General features: G+C 41.0%; 1 protein-coding gene across 3 annotated transcripts in view; it reads right to left on the bottom strand.

Annotated features, from left to right (window-relative positions):
* Positions 1 to 19283, bottom strand: part of znf609b (zinc finger protein 609b) — a 90121-nt gene that overhangs the window by 38156 nt on the left and 32682 nt on the right. The window lies entirely within an intron of this gene.

Raw genomic sequence — 19283 nt, 5'->3', positions numbered from 1 at the left:
TCGATCTCACAGTGCAGAGGTCGGGGGTTCGATCCCGGCTCCGGCCTTCCTATGTGGAGTTTGCATGTTCCCCCTTGTGCCTGCGTGGGTTTTCTCCGGGTACTCCGATTTCCTCTCACATTCCAAAAACATGCACGGCAGGCTGATTGAACACTCTCAATTGTCCCTAGGTGTGAGTGTGAGTGTGTATGGTTGTTCGTTTCTGTGTGACCTGCGATTGGCTGGGAACCGGTTCAGGGTGTCCCCCACCTACTGCCCGAAGATGGCTGGGATAGGCTCCAGCACCCCCCGCGGCCCTTGTGAGGATAAAGCGGATTGGAAAATGGATGGATGAATTTTAGCAGTTCCTGGATTACAGGAAACCAAAATAGGTTTACAGAAGACATACAACAGCTTGTTATCAGCATCATATGCCAATTTAATTCCACTGAAAGAAAACTCACATGGTCCTGATGGAGTGCCCAGGTCAAGTAACGTTTTTTTCCCCCCCCTGACAACTCAAATGTATACTGTATATAGAGCACTTTCAAACAGCCATCGCCGCACACAAAGTGCTGTCCGTGGAGCAACTAACATACAACAGTTACAGTGACAAACATCTATTCTGTGAATTGTCAAGATCACTTTAGTCTGGAACCCACTTGAGTATGAATGACGCGATAAGTCTTCTGTGAGCATGCCACAACAGGGTAAATAAATAATAAATCTCCATGATTCTTATTCTTTCCATCCTTAACATTATCCAAAGCACTAATAAGTCACGCTGGTCTGTCGTCGAGGGAGCAGGCAAAACGCAAAACCCACTGTAACGTACCAAATCTCATCTCTTGCTGCCAGCTGCTCAGCAGAGGTCTGCTGCTTACCGCCATCTGAGTTTGATGACCTTGTTAGTTTGAGTGCCTAATCTGCTAATGCCCTGATAAAAATAAACAGTCAGTGCAGTCATTGTAGTCTGTCTGCAGCTGCTGTCCACGAATACTGATGATATATCCATCTTTGTCTGCCCAGTGGAATAACGGTCATACTGACGGTCTCTGGGGCTCAACTATGATATTTGCCGAAACTATGATTGTTGTTGATGACAATATAAGGCTACTTAATATTTTTCATTGTTATTTGGGGAGCTTTCATCAAGTGGTTAAGAAACCCTAAACTGTTTCCTGGGTGCGCCTTGCTCCAGTGTATGGAACACTACTGTGTTGGGTTAAATGTGGAGGCCAACTTTTAGAAGAAGAAGAAGAAAACCCTTTACTTGTCTCACAATGGAGAAATTCGCTTTTTTTTTTGTATATTAAAAAAAAAGTGTTCAAAGTTGTATATTGTGCATTGATTAGCTCTGCTCACTTCCGTCCTGTCGCCTCCACACCCATTGACAGAAAAGAAAGCGTCAATTGTGAAGGCATGGAATCTTGCCAATGTTCTACTGTCTATTGTACTGATTTTTAGTAGCCAATTGTGCTATTGACAAATGTAGCTGCAACCCTATTCACAACTAACAGACATGTCTAAACAGCGTGGTGAACAATTCTCATCTTCACTACACCAATTTTAAGTCAGGCAGCACAGAAAAGAACATATCAAGTGATCTGGCACTTTCAACATCTTATTATTAAGCAACCAAATTGTTGAGTCCTCCAGAGTAATCAAATAGTAATATATTCAGCAATAACATTAACAATGAGAAAATACCTCATTAGTTTTGACATATGACTCCAGTGATTAATTTAAACCAAATGGTCCCTTCTGCTCAAGGAATACGCAACCCTCATGGATATAATTAAATATAATTTAAACATCGACATTGAAGAGCGAGGCTCCACTCCAAATTTAATTGAATATGGAAGTACATAGTTGGAGTAATACACAGCTAAGGATTAAACAGCCTCAAGTTCAATGCTACATTAACCTTAAACGATCCTCTCAATGCATGGTTGAAATGGTTTTCAAAATAACTTGGAGCAAATCATTTTTAGTCGTATCATTTTCACGAAAAAAAGTTGAACCCACATAAATGAGTACATGAGGAGAGGGCTGAAATGGGTATTTGTGTAATTAGATTACGTTGGTTCAACAAAAAAAAATGCTCGAGGCATTTTTTTCTGCCTCGGGTTCCCGTTTATGTATTTATTTAGTGTAGAGGAATAGGACAAGCCAACTGCAGCGACAAGTGTTCATGCTATGTATGACAGTAACATGCCACCAACAGAGTGAGAAACCAACTTCAAAATAAACTTTAACTTCTGGACATCAATGCCTTGGGGCGCCGATAGCTCACGCTCTCTCATGATTTATATTCCTGACTGTAGTGGGGAGGGGGGGGGGGGGGTGCTTGAAATTGCTGTCACTAACTGTTGCCACCGACATCAAGAACACAATGTCATCTTGAAATCATGTTCAATCACTACTTCAGGACGCTAAAAAGAACATTAATTATGCTGCTGTTGTATTATATGGCGCCTGTTGGCAGCATTTAACAGCAGTTTACAGATAGCCCCAAGCTCGTACCCCATAGAGGCTCGCAAGAGTCAGCGGATTTGCAATTGCTACTGCGCTTGGGACGTCACTTCATCTCAGAGACCAAAATGCGGGAAGAGATTTGTCCAAAATCTCACTAAGGTTAGTAGTGTGCTGCTAAGCAGAGTTTAAAATAAATGTTACAATTATTCCAGCTTGCTCACAACCCTCGTGAGAATAAAGCAGTTCAAATCATGGATGAATAGCTTCATATGAATACCCGATTATTTGATCACATTTAAGGATATCTGAATCCCAAAACGTTCGACAGATGCAGCGCTATATGGAACCTTATAATAGTAATCACCCTTACATTGTGAAATGTATATTTGAATGAATACATAATCAAGAACAGATCGCCCGACATGAAAAGAATATGGCTCATGAATACAATTTTGTGATGCTCCTTGACAGATGGTGCTCTTTTATTCCTGTAGATTAAGGAGATAAATGTGTAACTAAGAATAATGCAAAGATCCAGCCGCAAGAAAAAAGCTAAACACAAATGTCTTACAAACATGCTCCTGGTCCTTTGGGGTAGATTACAGGACTAATATTTAACCTACCCACAAGACAAGCACTGACTATATCTACAAAACAATCAGAGTGCAGAAAAATGGTTCGGCGTGAACTCATTTTTCACCTTTGGACTATTTCTCCACTTACAAGCAGCATTTTACTTCTTTTGTATTGTTCTAAAGAAAGGTCATGCAGGATCCACTGGGTAGGCAAGTATTCATGTATGCTGCTGTGACAGGGGCGGCTGAATGAATGGGACTCTTATTCCCAAGGAGAAGAAATCTTGCATTGTGTTGAAGGGATTTTTACGAAGTGACTGGTGCAAACAGCTTATGGGAGAGAAATACGGTCGCTATATTAATCTAGCACCGCAACACAGCTGAAAGAGTATAACTGTACTCTAGATAGGAGAATACAATCCAGCTAAATCGACTTTATTATGTCTTTGTTCTGCAGTCAATCTTTCCTCAAGTCAATATGCAGTAAATGTTTGGCAGAGTGATTCACCATCTAAGGCTGCTTGATATGGCTGCTGTGTTGACACGTTCATCATAACTCTGCAGTGTTATTTTTAAATAAATTGGTGCTGTCCTGTTTGGGCCTGGAAGAGGAAACCTGCGCCTGCTACAAAAATGCAATATGACGGTAAAGAATGCCTTGATCCCAAAGACAAGTCGTTTCTTTTTACTCTGTGTAAAAATGCAAGGTTCAGTCAAGGAGAAGAACAAATACAAAGTGCTTCTATTTTTCCCTCAATTAGAGTGAAAAGGATAACCTTTCACAGGTTTAACATCAAAAAATGATATTCTCATGAGGGTCCGATAAGTTTTAAGCATGTAACAGTTGAATGGAGCCTGAGTCATTATATGAGCAATGTTGCAAGAAAATATTGATACTGCTGCATATAACATCACCTCTCATGGTACACATCAAATATTGATATGGTCTGCTGTGCGGCCGGCTTAAATGGTGATTTCGGCCCTTTAACGTGATCTCCAAATCCATGTATTTGCCTCTATGTTCCATGAATAGTGTGCATCGAAATGAAAAGTGAACCCATTTTACTCATACCATAAATCTCTTTGCGAGTGCCACCTCTAGTCACTAATGGTTTGCAGATGTAGTTGCAAAAGACAACTGTAAAGCATCAGGAACTCCTGTCTAATAAGACCTGCCAGCGATGATAATATGCAAAGCAAAGCTACCACTAGCAGAATCCATTGCATCATGAATGTTTGACATTGGTCCCGAAGGACGGACGTGTTCTCCCTTTCATTTCTATCATTGGTATAATCCCCTTTCGAAACCTTTTTAAGGGTGAAATAGAAAGGCCCGGCAAGCTAAGAGATGAGTGAAAAGAACGGGAAGGGAATAAACACAAGGGCCGAGCTGTCTATGTGGATTAGAATGGGAAAGAAAATCCTTTTATGTCCGATGTGTCGTTATTCCAGGCAACAAAACATGTATGCACAGCCATACGATGCCAAACATCAAATACATACTTGACAACAAAGACAATCAAATGCTTAAATGTCATCCAATTATTTTCGAAAACACAAAAGCCAGTTTTGTGAGTTAAAACTGACAACATGTAATTATGTTCGAAACAGACAGCGGCGCAGTCGACGGATGAGAGAAGAGCTCAAATAAAAAAAGGGCACGATTTCATAGCTAACATGAAGTTTGGGCTCTGGGGCAAAGAGTGAACACTTAGGCACAAGACCTAATTTGTTTCTCAAACTTCTCATTTTAAAATAAAAATGGCTGCTCTGTTTTTGCCACACCAGCCTTCTAATACTTAACAAATATAACAGTGGAAACTCCCTAAAAAACCTCAATGGGAACAAATTTGCAAAGTAGTCCCCATGAAAGAAGCAAAAACACAGTTACTTGTTTGTTTGTTTTGCGGTCGCAAAGATTGGGTGTTGAAACTGATGAGTAGTAACATGACTAAAATGTCCCAAAAATGCCTGTCGCTGGTTTAGGGCTACCACAAATGATTATTTTGATAGTCAATTAATCATTGATTATTTTTGGGAGAGGTTGACAAATTGGATCATATGTAAATCACATCTTATCGCACCAGCAAACAGTTGCGCTTCTTATACATCCATCATTAGCTTTCAGCAAGCAGTGTTTAAAACCGAACCACCAAACATTTTTTCCGCCGTGGACCGGATCATACAGGTCCATAGCAGACCAGCAACCTTTCACTGACCAGGGGGTGGGGGGCTGTGTAATAAAATGCAAACACAACAAATGCCAATCCACTGTGTATTTTTATGTACCTTTTCTAGCAGTGCCAACACCACAACAAGGGTAACAGAATGCTTTCAAATGGTCACTATGGAAATGCTTAAGCATGCAACACAGACCACAGAACAAAAATAAAGTGCATGAATCATACAAGCAACACAAAAACTGGGGCATTTTGTATTTTGTAACATTAAATGGGAAGCTACATTTTTATGTAACATTATTATTGGTGCCCCTACTGAAATGCACCAACATAACAAAACACCAAAGAACAAATATTAAGTTCATGAACAGATATAACTCACTATAAGGCTAAATCAAGAGTGGCTCACCGCATATTATGTAGAGCGGTCCTTGGTGCTTGAGAATCACTTGTCGCAATAAATTTAATTTTGATTTCAAGTAGGTCACCTGAATTTGTCTGTTTGTCTCATTACTGGGCATTTTTCCCGTTGCAAAGAAACATTCGAAATACATCTGCCTTTGTTTTTGTTACTAATTTTGCTAGCCTGTGGGTTGAATATTAGCATTATGCGACAGAGACGATTAGCACCTGACATCTATCAAAAGTCCGTTAACCAAGAGAATTCCCTCACTTTTCCAAATAAAGTATTTTTCAGTCTTTGATAATAAACTAGAAGTACAGCTTTAGCCTGTTATCTGTGCGGGCCGCCAAAGCCCGGTCCAAAGTGGGCCCCATCCGGTGGTTGGGGACCACTGGTCTAAGTGCAATTTAACATAATTTCTCGAGAATAACACACAATCGAATATTATAACAAATATTATACGCCTAAGCCCCCATATCATATTTTCTTCATGCTCATGTATTAGGTGCCCCCCCTATTTGCTGTTATCCAAGATCAATATCTGAAGTATTATCTGCATAACAATTTTGATAGATTGAAATGTCATGTGTTCAGACATTATTATTGTGTGTGTGTGTGTGTGTGTGTGTGTGTGTAAAAAGATATTTTACCTTGCTAACAGTTCCCGCTCTACAACTCTTATTTCATGACGAATAATTCAGAAAGTTTGTTTGATAAGTCATAAATCGGGTATTAACTGTCATGTTATGAATCAATAATTGTATGTACATATAATCAATGTGTTACTTTATTGTGACAGAAAGGAAACTGTTCATTTATATGTTAATTACGGTGGCCAATGTTATGTTGTGTTCATGTTCGGAGTCATCATTTTATTGCGTTGCTACTTTGCCAAGGTTAACGTCAGGGAAATCAGCTGCAACTCAGACGGCGGCCGCCATGCGCCTAAACGTAATCGGTGACGGGCATACGGTGGACATCACACAAAGAAAGTCACTGTCAGGCTTTCGACCGGCCTGTTGGGAAAATTATTGAATCAGAATATTGCTCAAAATAATTGGGATTATCATTTTGGCCCTAGTCATGTAGCTCGAGAATTGATGGGCTTGGCGTTTCTGGCGGACTCATTTACATATATTGTATAGGCAATGTAGTTTGGGCGGTCACGCGCCAAACATTTGAAGCAAAAAGTTTGTTCCTTCGCCCATTTTGCTGCGCTTTGCTGTCGTCAAATTTTGGCAGTGGTGACAGCCAAGCGGCATTGAGAAAGCACAAGAAGACAGAGCCAAATAAAGTAAAAAGAAAAAGGAAAAAAAAAACACAAACCGCAAGGTGAAATAAAAACAATGAAGGAACTGTCAACCTAGATAGCATTTAGCAGCCAAAACGACCACCAGTCACCAGGTTGACTAGCGATGTTCAAACTTTATTTTTTTTTCTGTTGGAAGAGAACGATCCTCTACTCCATCCACTTGAAGCAACCGCGGTGTGGTAACCCTTGCGAACCAAAAGCATGCGAGACATGTGAGGCAACACAACATTTCATGTTCGGGCTGAACTTAAGCATTAATTATTTAGATTTGTAATTACTCCCTTTGTATTTTCTGTCAACAAATACTGTATGTCTCAATGATCCCCTGAATCTTGAAAGTTGACAACTGGGACAATGCGACGGTGGCCAAGACAGGTCAGAACAATTGCAAATGTCACAACAACAAATACCACAACACAACAACATACAGCCACAACGGTATACCTGAATGCGCTTTAGGATAAACATGCAAAATAACTTCCACCTCACTTGAGTGAATGGCAAAAGGGGACCATGACATAAAATGCGGGGAAACTTAAAACACATCTACAATGTCCACGAAGGTTCCAAAGGTGCTCAAGTTTTGATGAACAAAGGTAGAAACAACCAAGTAAAAGTAAGCTGCTCTTCTGTAGCCGTGGTCACTTCCATTGCAGGTAACTTCAGATGTAGGCAGGTGTTGTGTTTTGCAATTCCGTTGTCGATTAATGCTGGTGCATTGTGGCTGTGTGTTGTTTGTAGCGTTTGCAATGGTGTTGACACCTAACATACATGAAATGGGAGTTATTTATTTTATTATTTTTTTCCAAGTACACAGGTTTGGGAAAGGACTGCATGGTTCTTATTATTTCATGGTGTTTTTCAGATAGAGCACAACAATGTACAAGGTTATACACAACCCTAAGACACTTCATCATTTTAAGACTTTGCCATGTTTGGTAACCGCAGAATGTCAGCAGGCAGAATTGGTGGTTTGACACGAAAACATTTTTACAAAAAGGGTTCTGAGGCTAAGTATGAAGCCCCAATTGTAACCAAAGTCCTCATAAATACCAAGCAATGGTGTACTAAATTACCACCACACAATTCTCAGAACAGATAAGGATTTGTAGACCAAATTCTTTATTTTAGTTGCACCGAGGATAGCTTCATTGATGTCAATAAAATTGATTTTATAATGAACCATATTCAAGTGAAATAGAGTAAGGGGCAAGTCTTGTAGAAACAGACGTGTTCTTGTTCTTGAGGCTTACCACTGATGCAACAATGTCAATTATTTCATTTTCACAATTAATTCTATGCCAGATTATATCAATTTGGAGACATGTAGGAGCAATTCAGTCCAACGATCACACCATGCATAACTTCACAAGCGCAGAGAGAGAGGGTTCAGTACCAAACTGATTTGTCTGACCTGTTCTACCCTGGTAACACGGCTCAGTGGTCTGCCCCAAGTGGACACGGTCACGATCACAGTTACTTCTTTCGCATATCTGTCACAGTTCTCTGAACGTGCATCGGTGCTTTATCTACATTTGGCTATGATGTGCAAATGTCCAAAGCCGGATTTCCCTTTTGGCAGAAGTGGCAGCCCTTCCAATTGATCTGTCCTTATTTTGTTGCTTGTAATCTTATTTTTAGTTTATTTTGTTTGTCTGGACGTTGCTTTCGGTATCCATCGAACCCAGGGGTGTCAAAAGTATTGCCCAGGGGCCTAATCAAGCCTGCATGCGGGTTTAATCCAGGCTGCAAGATGATTTTGTCAAGTATAAAACGGGACCGAACCGACTGCTTAACCAAGCTTAGCCATGTTGTGCCGAAGTAACTCTGATCTATATATTCATTAAATGCACTTGCATAGGCGGGCCGGTGGTCCAGTGGTTAGCGCGTCAACCTCACAGTGCAGAGGTACAGGGTTTCAGCTCCTGCATCCCTGTGTGGAGTTTGCATGTTCTCCCCCGGGCCTGCGTGGATTTTCTCCGGGTACTCCGGTTTCCTCCCACATTTCAAAAACATGCATGGCAGGCTGATTGAACACCCTAAAATTGTCCCAAGGTGTGAGTGTGAGCGTGGATGGTTCGTTTCTATGTGCCCTGCGATTGGCTGGCAACTGGTTCAGGGTGTCTCTGCCTACTGCCCGAAGATGGCTCAGATAGGCTCCAGCAACCCTTGTGAGGACAGGCGGATCGGAAACTGGATGGATGGATGGATGCACTTCCATATCAAAGTTTAGAAGTTTGGTAAACTGTACTTATATGAAAATCGTGTTTAAATCTGCCTTTCAGATTGTAGTAAACCTTACTTTTTACAAGCAATGCTCACTGTAAGTAAATTCATACTTGGCCTGAAAGTCACTGTTTCACACACAAACTATAGTCACAAAAAACAAACAAACAAAAAAACCCGCACAGCATAAACCAAACATGAATGTTTTTGGCAAAAATTCAACAACTGGTAACACAAACACAAATGACAAGAATTAACATCCCTATAACTTCAATTACTAAATGCAATGGACCACACGATGCATTCTGGGGATCGGAGATACGCGTGACATGACACCTCCGTAAGGAGAGTTCTACAGCAACAAGTGTAGCCACGTTCTATGTAATGGCCACTCCTCCCCCACAGAATACTCATTACGCGTAGGGACAACAATGCGAAAATGAGAAAGAAGAATCTGACCAATCTGCGGGAACATTGCAACTGCGGGATTTACAACCGCTTCCTTAAACTTGTAATTGGATGATGAGCTGGGCGGTGGCTCTGCTTTTAGCTCATTGGTAGCGCTCAGTGCCCCCAAACTGGAGAGGCTGGTTCGAGCCCCAACTTGGGCAGACGCCACATGTGTAAAAAGTAAAAACATCACTGAATGTGGAAGGGTTGACACCACAGATTAATTAAAATTTAACAAAAGAACAAGAAGACAAACTTGCCTTGCCAAAACTGTGGTTAAACGGTTGGTCTTCCAAAATGTTACTTGAAGCATTGCTGTATTCAGTTTCATTCTTTGCACGTCCCTTGACAAGTTGTACAACCATATTTTACGAACAAATGGGGGAGAAAATAAGAGCAAACTGCATTTCATTTCATGCAATCAAAGGAAAAATACTGTATTGGGATGAATAGGGGACCAAAAAGCTATTTTTTAACATGTACAGTTGACCCCTGCTATTCGCATGGATTAGAGACCCGACCGACCGCCGACTGACGAAAATATGTGTGTATTTGATGGCAATTCAAATGTATTTTGGGGAGGGTGGTTATTTATTTGTAACTCATGCAGTCTTTGTTTTTTAAATTAATCAGTCTGTAGTTGTAATTGTTCGCCCCCGCCCCGCGTTTTGTAATTAATTAACATAAATAATTTTGTGCTAGTGCAATTTTGGACTGTATTAAAGAACGAAACAATCTGAAATTGTTTTTAAGTTATATATAAATACCATAATTTTACCACTCCAATCCATTTGGGAATAGATTTCCCTCAATGTGGGCCCTGAGCTAAATTGAGTCTGACACCCCTGATCTAACCAAACCTTCAAAACTGGTCAAAATTGTCTTTCCCAAGTTGCAGAAGAACAAAAGACGAATACAATGCTGTTAAGTTGTACGCCAGATACCCTTTAGCATGTCTATGTGACAAAAGGGGTGTTCACACGCCAACATTTGCTCCGGTCGTACGCCGGTGCTACCCCAGTAGAGCATTCACACGTGCAAAGTTACACCGATGTAGCCCCTGAAAACAGCTTACTCCGGAGCAAATTTAACCCACCTCAGGGAGGTGTTTTAAAAATTTGCTCCGAGCAAATGCTCATTTGCGAGGCAACACCGATGTAAAATGGTACGTGTGAACGCTACAGGGTTAAAAAATTGCTCTGGAGCAAATGCTCGTTTGCGGGTAGGGGGGGGGGGTAGCCTCGCCACGCATGAGAAGAGTTGATTACATACGGCGAGAATGCGTTGCTTTCGTGCTCTGTTGTACTTCCGTCAACTGTTTGTCGAATAACGACAAGAAATGATGCCGTTTGACTGGTGCTTTAGTAGAATGGCAACTGGCAATAACAGTAGCAAGCGGCACCTTGCCTCCTGGGTTATACCATCTCAGCTGGGGGGGGGGGGGGGGGGGGGGGGGTTAGTCCCCAAACATTATCTTTCCTTTTGTAGGAGACTGGACTGTCTACTCTGTGTAGTTTGTTCCTCTGTTGTGTGTTCACAACCCCCCCCCCCCCCCCCACATATAATTTATTTTGTGATTTCCTCTCTTGATTTTCTGTTTGGCGCATTATGTGTTTGCTTTTCTGAGTGTCATTCAAGTCATTGTTGATTTACGTTTTCGTGGGCGGTCATTGAACGCCTCTCGAGCAGAAGGCACGGAGACCGAGAAGGAGAAGGACGTGCCTGTCCAGTAGTTGCTTGAGGTGTGTATGTTTTAAAAAGAACCAACACGGGAGCTCTTTGTCATCGTTTTGCTCCGCTGCAGAAACTGCCGTGTGAACCCAAGTGGGGCTGCACCGGCGCTGCACCGGTGCTAACACGCTCAGCGGCTTTGTATGTGTGACCGCTCCACAACATTTGCTCCGGTGTAAGATATATCGCAACAAAATACATCGGTGCAGCACCGGAGCAAATATGTGCCGTGTGAACACCCCTAAAGAGACTGATTTACACCACTTGGAAAATGATGGCACACATTGCCTTTGTGGTGTTTTGGCCACTCACAGGTGATAGTGGCTTGAAAAAAAAACTTTTAACAAACCTGATTACAGAATACTGCAATCCTGATCATCCTCATGTAAACTGGCAACACACAATGACTCAGTGGTGTCCAGGTCTCACATTACTTTTGCAGCCATCATGTGAGTAAGAGGACAACAAAAGACAGAATAAGAGGGAAGAAATTTCATCTGTGCTGTATGTAACACAGACGTACAGCACATTTGACAATAAAGTTGCATTCAATTCAATTGAAAATTCAAATTTGCTATGTTTTGTGCCTTCTTCATTTGTATCTATTTTCTCTTCCTGACTTCCAAACGTTTGTGTTCATATGGATCAGAACCATTCTGGGTGGCTCAAGTTTCTTTAGGCACATGTTTCTGAGAAAACAAAGACATCTCACCCCCCCCCCCCCAAAAAAAAGAAGCTAACTTAAGAACAAAGAATTCGCTTCATGAATAGAAGAAAGACATTCAGCAAATTTACCCGATGTCGTGTAGAAGTACTCATACCGGTGTGCCAACTTCACTCCGGCCATTGCAAATTACAACCCCGTTTGAGCCACCTCTTCCCTCGCTGGTAGAAAATTCCACTTGTGGGGGGTGGAAGCCATGTCTGCTCCTCCCCACTGTGTGGGTTTTGTTCTCTTAATCAGACCACATGCCTCAAGGATTCAGGAATCCAAGAGCTCTCTGCCAGCTCCTCTCACAGTCGCAGCAGCCTGTGACATACTCTTCAGTGTATAGCCGGTTAAAAGAGTCTATCCATTCATAACACTGCCCAACGATCCGCAGGCAGTTTTTTTTTTACCCCCACCCAGAAAAGCCCACCTTCTCTTACCCCGCAGACACCCTCTCCTCATTTCACCACTCAAAAAGAACATTTTATCTGTCTGCTGGAAAAACCCCGAGACAGGATCAGAGACACAAAGCTGGAATGCATTAAAAGGTCACTCTTAAAAAATAAAGTAGAGCATTAGAACTGTTCCACTGCAAAGGATACTCACTCTTTCGTACCATGATAACTTTATAATTTGGGATATGCCTTCATCAAGAAAAATGAAAAAGCAAAGCAAATCATTTGTTTTGGTTGAATTCCGTTTTCTGAACTTCCCCTCCACACAACTCTTGTTACTCATGCAGTGAAGGGAGAAATGAGGCACACTGGAAATTTGCGGGCTAACAATGGAAGACAGCTGCTCTTGCTGCACGTCTTCCATGAGCTGAATTAGTTGTACAAGCCTTTGCGCCTCCCCCCCACCCACCCCTCGCAAGCCTCCCCTCTAAGCAGGCTGATCCAGACATAGCAATACACTTCATGGAAAGCTTAGGGGAGAGGGAGGGGAAAAAACAAAGCATAACGGGGGCTTTGTTTGACAGGTCTATGATTGCTTTCTGCTAATAGAGACAAACATACATGGACATAAGCAAAAACACTGACTCTATTTTTTTTTAAATGCAGCTAGTCAAATGATGCTGTGCTTACTCTAGAAAATCCTAACTGCTGTGACCAAATACTTTGGGGTTTAACTTGGAACAGACAGAGCGCTTATCAGCAATTAAACCATGACAAATGTTTAGAAGGTGTGCTTGAAAATAAAGCTCAAAGCCCGGATGAATTGGGACCAATGACAGTGCGTAACAAATAAAAAGACTGTATTCGAGTTCACAGACAAGATATTTTGTCTGGGACAACACAATAAATGCTCTCATCCTAATGAAGTCAGGGTTGTTTAGAATATTATTTTCTTCAAAACTTGAGGTATGTGCCAATTTCATTCCCAAGTCACAATTATTTGGAATGTCAATTTGTAAGAAATTGATACACACATTTTCAAAGGATTCTTTTTTTTTACGGTATCAAAACATGGCGTGTTATGCTGAACAGAGACCTAAGTTGGTACCCAACACACAAAGGTACTTGTATGTAGTGGTGTGAGGGCTTGTTTGGCCATCCAAAGTTGAAGACATGGTTTACGTTTGCCAGCTGTAGCTGTTTTTGTTTTGGGGGTTTTTTCGGCTGGCAACATGTGTGCCTGGAAATAAACATGTGGTAGGACAAACACGTACATTAATTCAGGCTCCACTCTAAGGGAAAGTGTGTGCGCCGTAAAATGAACAAAATTCACGGTGGAGTTGGACTCAAAAGAACTCTCAACACTGACAAAACTCGGCTCAATTTTGACAAGTAGACTCTATACTCACAATGCTCTTAGTAGTAGTCGCGAAACGCCTTGTGTAATTCAATGTCCCAAAAATAAATGAATAAATAAATAAATGAAATGCATTAAGGCCGAACGTCTGCTTGCATGAGAGTTGCTCAAAGCAATTTGTGGCATTCGGAATTTATTTTGATGCCACAAATGAATAATGTCAAGGTGCCCACAGCTCGAGTTTAAGACTTCGGGTACCGATGTGGTGCCATTTGATAAGGATTTGTATTATCCTCGTAATTATACCAAACCACAGGGTGCCTGGTCTGCCCATTAATCTCTTCCCATGACCGTCACTGCGGTAAGGATGCTTGAATGTCAAGAGTCGCTGTGGCGATAAGATTACACCGTTGGAATTCTTTACTGATAACATCCAAGTCGACATTTTAAACAAGATATATTTACAAGCTTCTTAAAATGAGTGGACTGGAAAGCAATATCGGGTCAGGGAGAGGTAAATATAAATAGAAGAAAAGACCCGTCCGCTCCATCTGACATTAACAGCAACGGTGGCAGCGGCGGCTGAACTCTTTCATTAAAGTGCAGCCAGTTCTTCCTCTCTCCTCCTTTTCTCGGAGTAGCACAGGCAATGTAATTTTCCATGAGAGCTGTTCCATTTATCAAGGCCAGTGCCAGATCAAGGCAGCTGAGGAATGCCTCACGCAAACGTATAATGAGAGGTGGGAGAGTGAGATGCACTCAGAAGTGGATCCTACTTTTGTGAAGAGAGGAGAGAAGATTTATACGGCATCTGTGCTCTGATGCTTTGGGGATTTTTAACTTCACACGCTATCAATGAAGTTACGCTGTCACACCCAATCCACGGAAAAAAGATCGCTGGCCACATGCATGTTCATCGTTCTTATTACTTGTAATGCTCAAGACAGGACAGTGATCATTACAAATTAATAGCCCACTTCACTTTCAAATGCTTTTCTCCTGAATATTTCTTTACGTTTTACTAACGTGGAATTGAAAAGCAATTTGTATCCCTTTAGCCAAGTATGAGGACTGCACACATTTAGAAACATAATTTTGGAGCGCATTTTCCAAACTGTCATTTGAATCTGGTCTAAATTGGCCATTAAATCCTGGGCACAAAGTGAATTTAAACTGTCACAAATGTTTTTTAACAAACAAACAAACACAAATCTCATCCTGCAATATTGATGTGTCAGGAACGGGCAATTTAAATGATGGAGGGACCAAAATAGAGATGTCATGGTAAATATGGACAAAATGTGTGTGTGCGTGCAAAATACATGCGCCCTTCATATACACTATTTAATTTTTCATAATACATTTCTCAAGGCATGTATGTACAATCTACTATTCAACAACAAAGGATTTGAAGCAAAACATCCCCGATCTGTGTCATTCTCCAGAGCAAAGAATGTCAAAATCAATGGTACGGAAAATGAGGATAAAAGTCGGCAGCTATCAATCGATAAATTTTCATTATTCTCAAAAGTACTTGTTAGTCAGCACACTTCAGACCATTTATGAGTTTTGGGATTCTTAGTGACCTCAGTGATTCGCAACCAGGGTGCCGTGGCACACTGGTGTGCTTTGAGAGATTGTCTGAGGTGCAGAGGGAAAATACCCAATTTCACTTACATTGTCGGAAAATAATTACTGAGCAATATCAATCAGTGGCACAAATATCGACGGTGCAACCGGTGCAATAATGCACCGGGGCCCAGACGGCATTAAGGGTCCACGGAGGACCGTGGGGAGCGGGAAAGGACTTAACACTTTTTGTTGGGTGGTCTGCTATGGCATTTTTGTAATGTAGATGCTATGGCTCAATAAAAGGTTTGACTGGGGGATCGACTAATCAACAGGGAATGTGCCAATGGTGTTTACTGTATTTTTATTTTTGTATTATTTGTCAAGAACACCTTTAGATCATAGATATTGAATACATTGAACAATATTGACTAAAATGTTGCGAATAATGAGAATAGCGGCGGTTGCAAGTTCCATGTCCTTGACTACAATTGAGCAAAGATAATATCATTGTTTTGAAAGCATTGTCCGTGAGCTTGCTGACCTGACCCAGAATATGATCACCGGTAGGCATGAAAAAGTTAACTGCATGTGTCAACGCTGTCACACTGCAGCAACCGAGGCAGAGGACAGCGACTAAGCGAAGAGCAGACACTTTCCCACAATAATCACATCACGTTACACTCAAACATGATTACTGCTTAGCTCGATAGACACGCTTTGGAGCAAACTATGCGAAGTTGGCGAGAGCGGCATTACCTCAGTTCACTTGCAAAATGAATACAATATCGTGTGTTCCATCTCGTGATGGTTGCATACATGTCATTACATATGAGTGTTAAAAAAAAAATACAAAACAAAAACATCCTACCTTTTACCCATCACAGTACTAGATACAATGATGGGTGGCCGGGCACCGGCTCGTCACGGCGTTTACGTCTTTGTAGTCCCATTTACCAGTGACCCCAGCTCCGCTTGTAGTCATGACAACATTTTAATTTAGTCTATCTTAACAGGGGGGAAAAAAACCAAACTGAAACGTAGGGCATATCCATCGATGGATGTTTTTGTTCCCAGGAAAGTGGGATATGCGTCCGGCCGTCTTGACTAAAATGTGTTCTTTAACTTTGAATACATTCATCTTTTTATTTTAATAGGATATGACCCCCCCTCCGCCAAAAATAAATAAATAAATACGGAAAATCCATCCTTACATACTTTGTAAAAATCTCTTTTGCCGACAAAACGGCACTTCATCTTCTCCAATGTTTGACAAAATATGAGAATATAAAAAGAAGGATGTGCGACCATTCCTCTTCACACAATCTCCCTAAATTATTATTAATGGGTCATCTCGTTCTGCATTCTGCTCTTTAGCTCACTCCGCAGGTTTTCAAAGTGGTTGAGGTCTGGGGACTGAGATGGCCATGGGAGAATCTTGATTATGTGTTTGTTGGGAGTATGCTTCTGTAATATAAATTAACGAATGTTTAGGCTTTTAACAAAGCTTAGCTAGGGGTGCCAATAATTCTGAAGGTCACTATATAAGCTATGACGGTCAGAGTTATGTCACAGGCAAGCCAGTGATGTGTGTGTCTATGATTTTTTCGGGGGGGTTTTGCTTGTGTTTGTGTTTTTTTTTTCGTCTCATGTAAATTCCTGATAACGTAGTGATAAAAATGTGTTCTTTGTCACACAGGGGCAGCTATTGCAGTCATGCATTCTGTAGACAATTAATATTCTGTCACAATAAAATGCAGTCAGTTACTCTTTCGGCCACGGGCATGGTGGTAATCTCCGCATAGATAATGTGTGTTTACCCTTCAATTACAAGAAATGCATGCTTTTCATTCCGATTTCAGGCTGGATTTACACTGCATGATTCAAGTGACAATTTTTTTTTTTTAGCTCAGAAGTAGCACAATTCAGAAAAGCGAAAGGCCCACATAGAATGCATGTATCAGATCGTAATCAGGTCCCTTCCAAAAGTGGGGGAAATACTGTATCTGACACGTTGGCTACGTGCAGTGCATGGTGCCAATTTTTTGTTTTTGTTAAATCTTTTTTTTTTTTTAATGTGGTCATTCACACAACACACACAAATATAAGTTCAAATGTGAGCAGTGTGTGTCTGTGACTATGTTTACGTGCAGTCAATAATCCTTTAAAACTGGAATATTCGCAATATTCCTGTAGCGCAAGGCCATGGAAATGTAAACACCCACAAAAACCAAAATATGCTACATTTCATGTTTAAAAATAAATAAATAGGACCGTCCCACTACACGGCACATGTGTTTGACATAGTACGTGCATTCTTGATATTGAAAGAAATATTGTAAATTGATGCTAATTTCCCGTTAGCATCTCAGTTGGATTTTTCATTGACTTTAGCCTTGCACGTGCAATGTTTTTAAAATTAATCATGTCTTTTTGTATTTAAGTACACAATGTGTGTAATTATTTTTGTCGTGTGTTTCGTTTTACAGTAATTGAGGTGTCATTAAACAGGTTAAAGCACACCCGGGGATGGCACAATCACATAAATGTCACATACCTGCTCCACGAGCAACAATGTGCATTCAGGCTACGCCCACAAAATCGGGAATTTGCAAACGCCATCTGTAAATGAATAGTTTTTTTCTGTATGGTCATGAGGAGCCAAATCCCGATTCAATGTTGATTAATTGTCCAGCCCTGTGTCAACTATTAAATAAGAATAATAATTGAAGACATTTGGTCAGTGGAGTAAAGTGGAGGTTAACGTGATTCAAATCAATAGGAGGAAAAGTGTGCCCAGGCCAATTTATCAACATGTTACAGTTTTGGTTTGTATTTTTTGTAACAGTTTTGATTGTTTACTGTGGTGTCACTGCCCAAGGTTGACCCCTGTATAGTTATTCATATAAAACCCAATTCCAGTGAAGTTGGGACATTGTGTTAAAACAAATAAAATCCGAACACAATGATTGGACCACTTGGACAAGCAATCATGGTTTCCACTCAAATCGGTTGTGGCAAGGCACAGAGGCAAACTCATAAATAATTTCTTTATCGATACAATGCCTATGGCCTGCCCATGCAAAGATCTCTCTGAAATGTCCTTGGACAATAAACACACCAAGGCAAAGTGTCCTGGATTTAAAGAATCAAATAGGCTTCCTTACATAAGCGCCCCACCCCCCCTCACGCTCAGTTTAGAACAGCAGGAAAACGATGAAGGCGTGCTTTACACAAACTCCCTCCCCCACACACTGCTCCAACAGGCATAGCTGGGGCTTGTGGGATTAAGAATGGAACACGATGACAGACAAAAAACGTCCCTCAACACCGCCCTGTTCTTCTGTCTTTTAAATTGTGAGAGCATGAAAAGGGTGCTGGGGGGCGGGGCATATAATAGACACAGTTATAGCTCAGCTCTATGGGTGAACAGTGTATGAACTGCATGACTGATTAACTACATAGATCATTACATTGTCAGTGTTCAAATTATGGTGCCCAAGAAGGTAACAAGATGAAGCTGCGCCATGTAGCTCTTCTAATCTTAGGACAGCTCCAAAGACAATTTTCACAGATGAATTCAACAAACCCTTGTTCGGAAAACCAAAACATAAATTAAGAATGTTATAATTGCATTTTAAATGATTCAATCAATTGGCAAGGTTGACTTGTTCATCCAACCCACTCAATTATATGGCAGCAACATCACTTAAATATATATTTTTAAAAATGTTTCCCAATCTTTATGCTGTGGTTATTTGACACTGTGTGGCATTTTTAAATGGGAACGTGTATTTAATTAAAAATTAAAAAAAGAAACTCAGGCAATGCGAAATAAACCTCTGAAATCAATTCAAATCAATCAATGCGCCTTCGAGACCGATAAGTCTAAAAAGTAAACCACGTGTTACACTGTAGG

Source organism: Hippocampus guttulatus, chromosome 3 (assembly GCF_054856545.1).
Source record: "Hippocampus guttulatus isolate MCC_2025c chromosome 3, RoL_Hgut_1.0, whole genome shotgun sequence".
Lineage (NCBI taxonomy): Eukaryota > Metazoa > Chordata > Actinopteri > Syngnathiformes > Syngnathidae > Hippocampus > Hippocampus guttulatus.
This window is presented reverse-complemented; position numbering and strand designations above follow the sequence as displayed.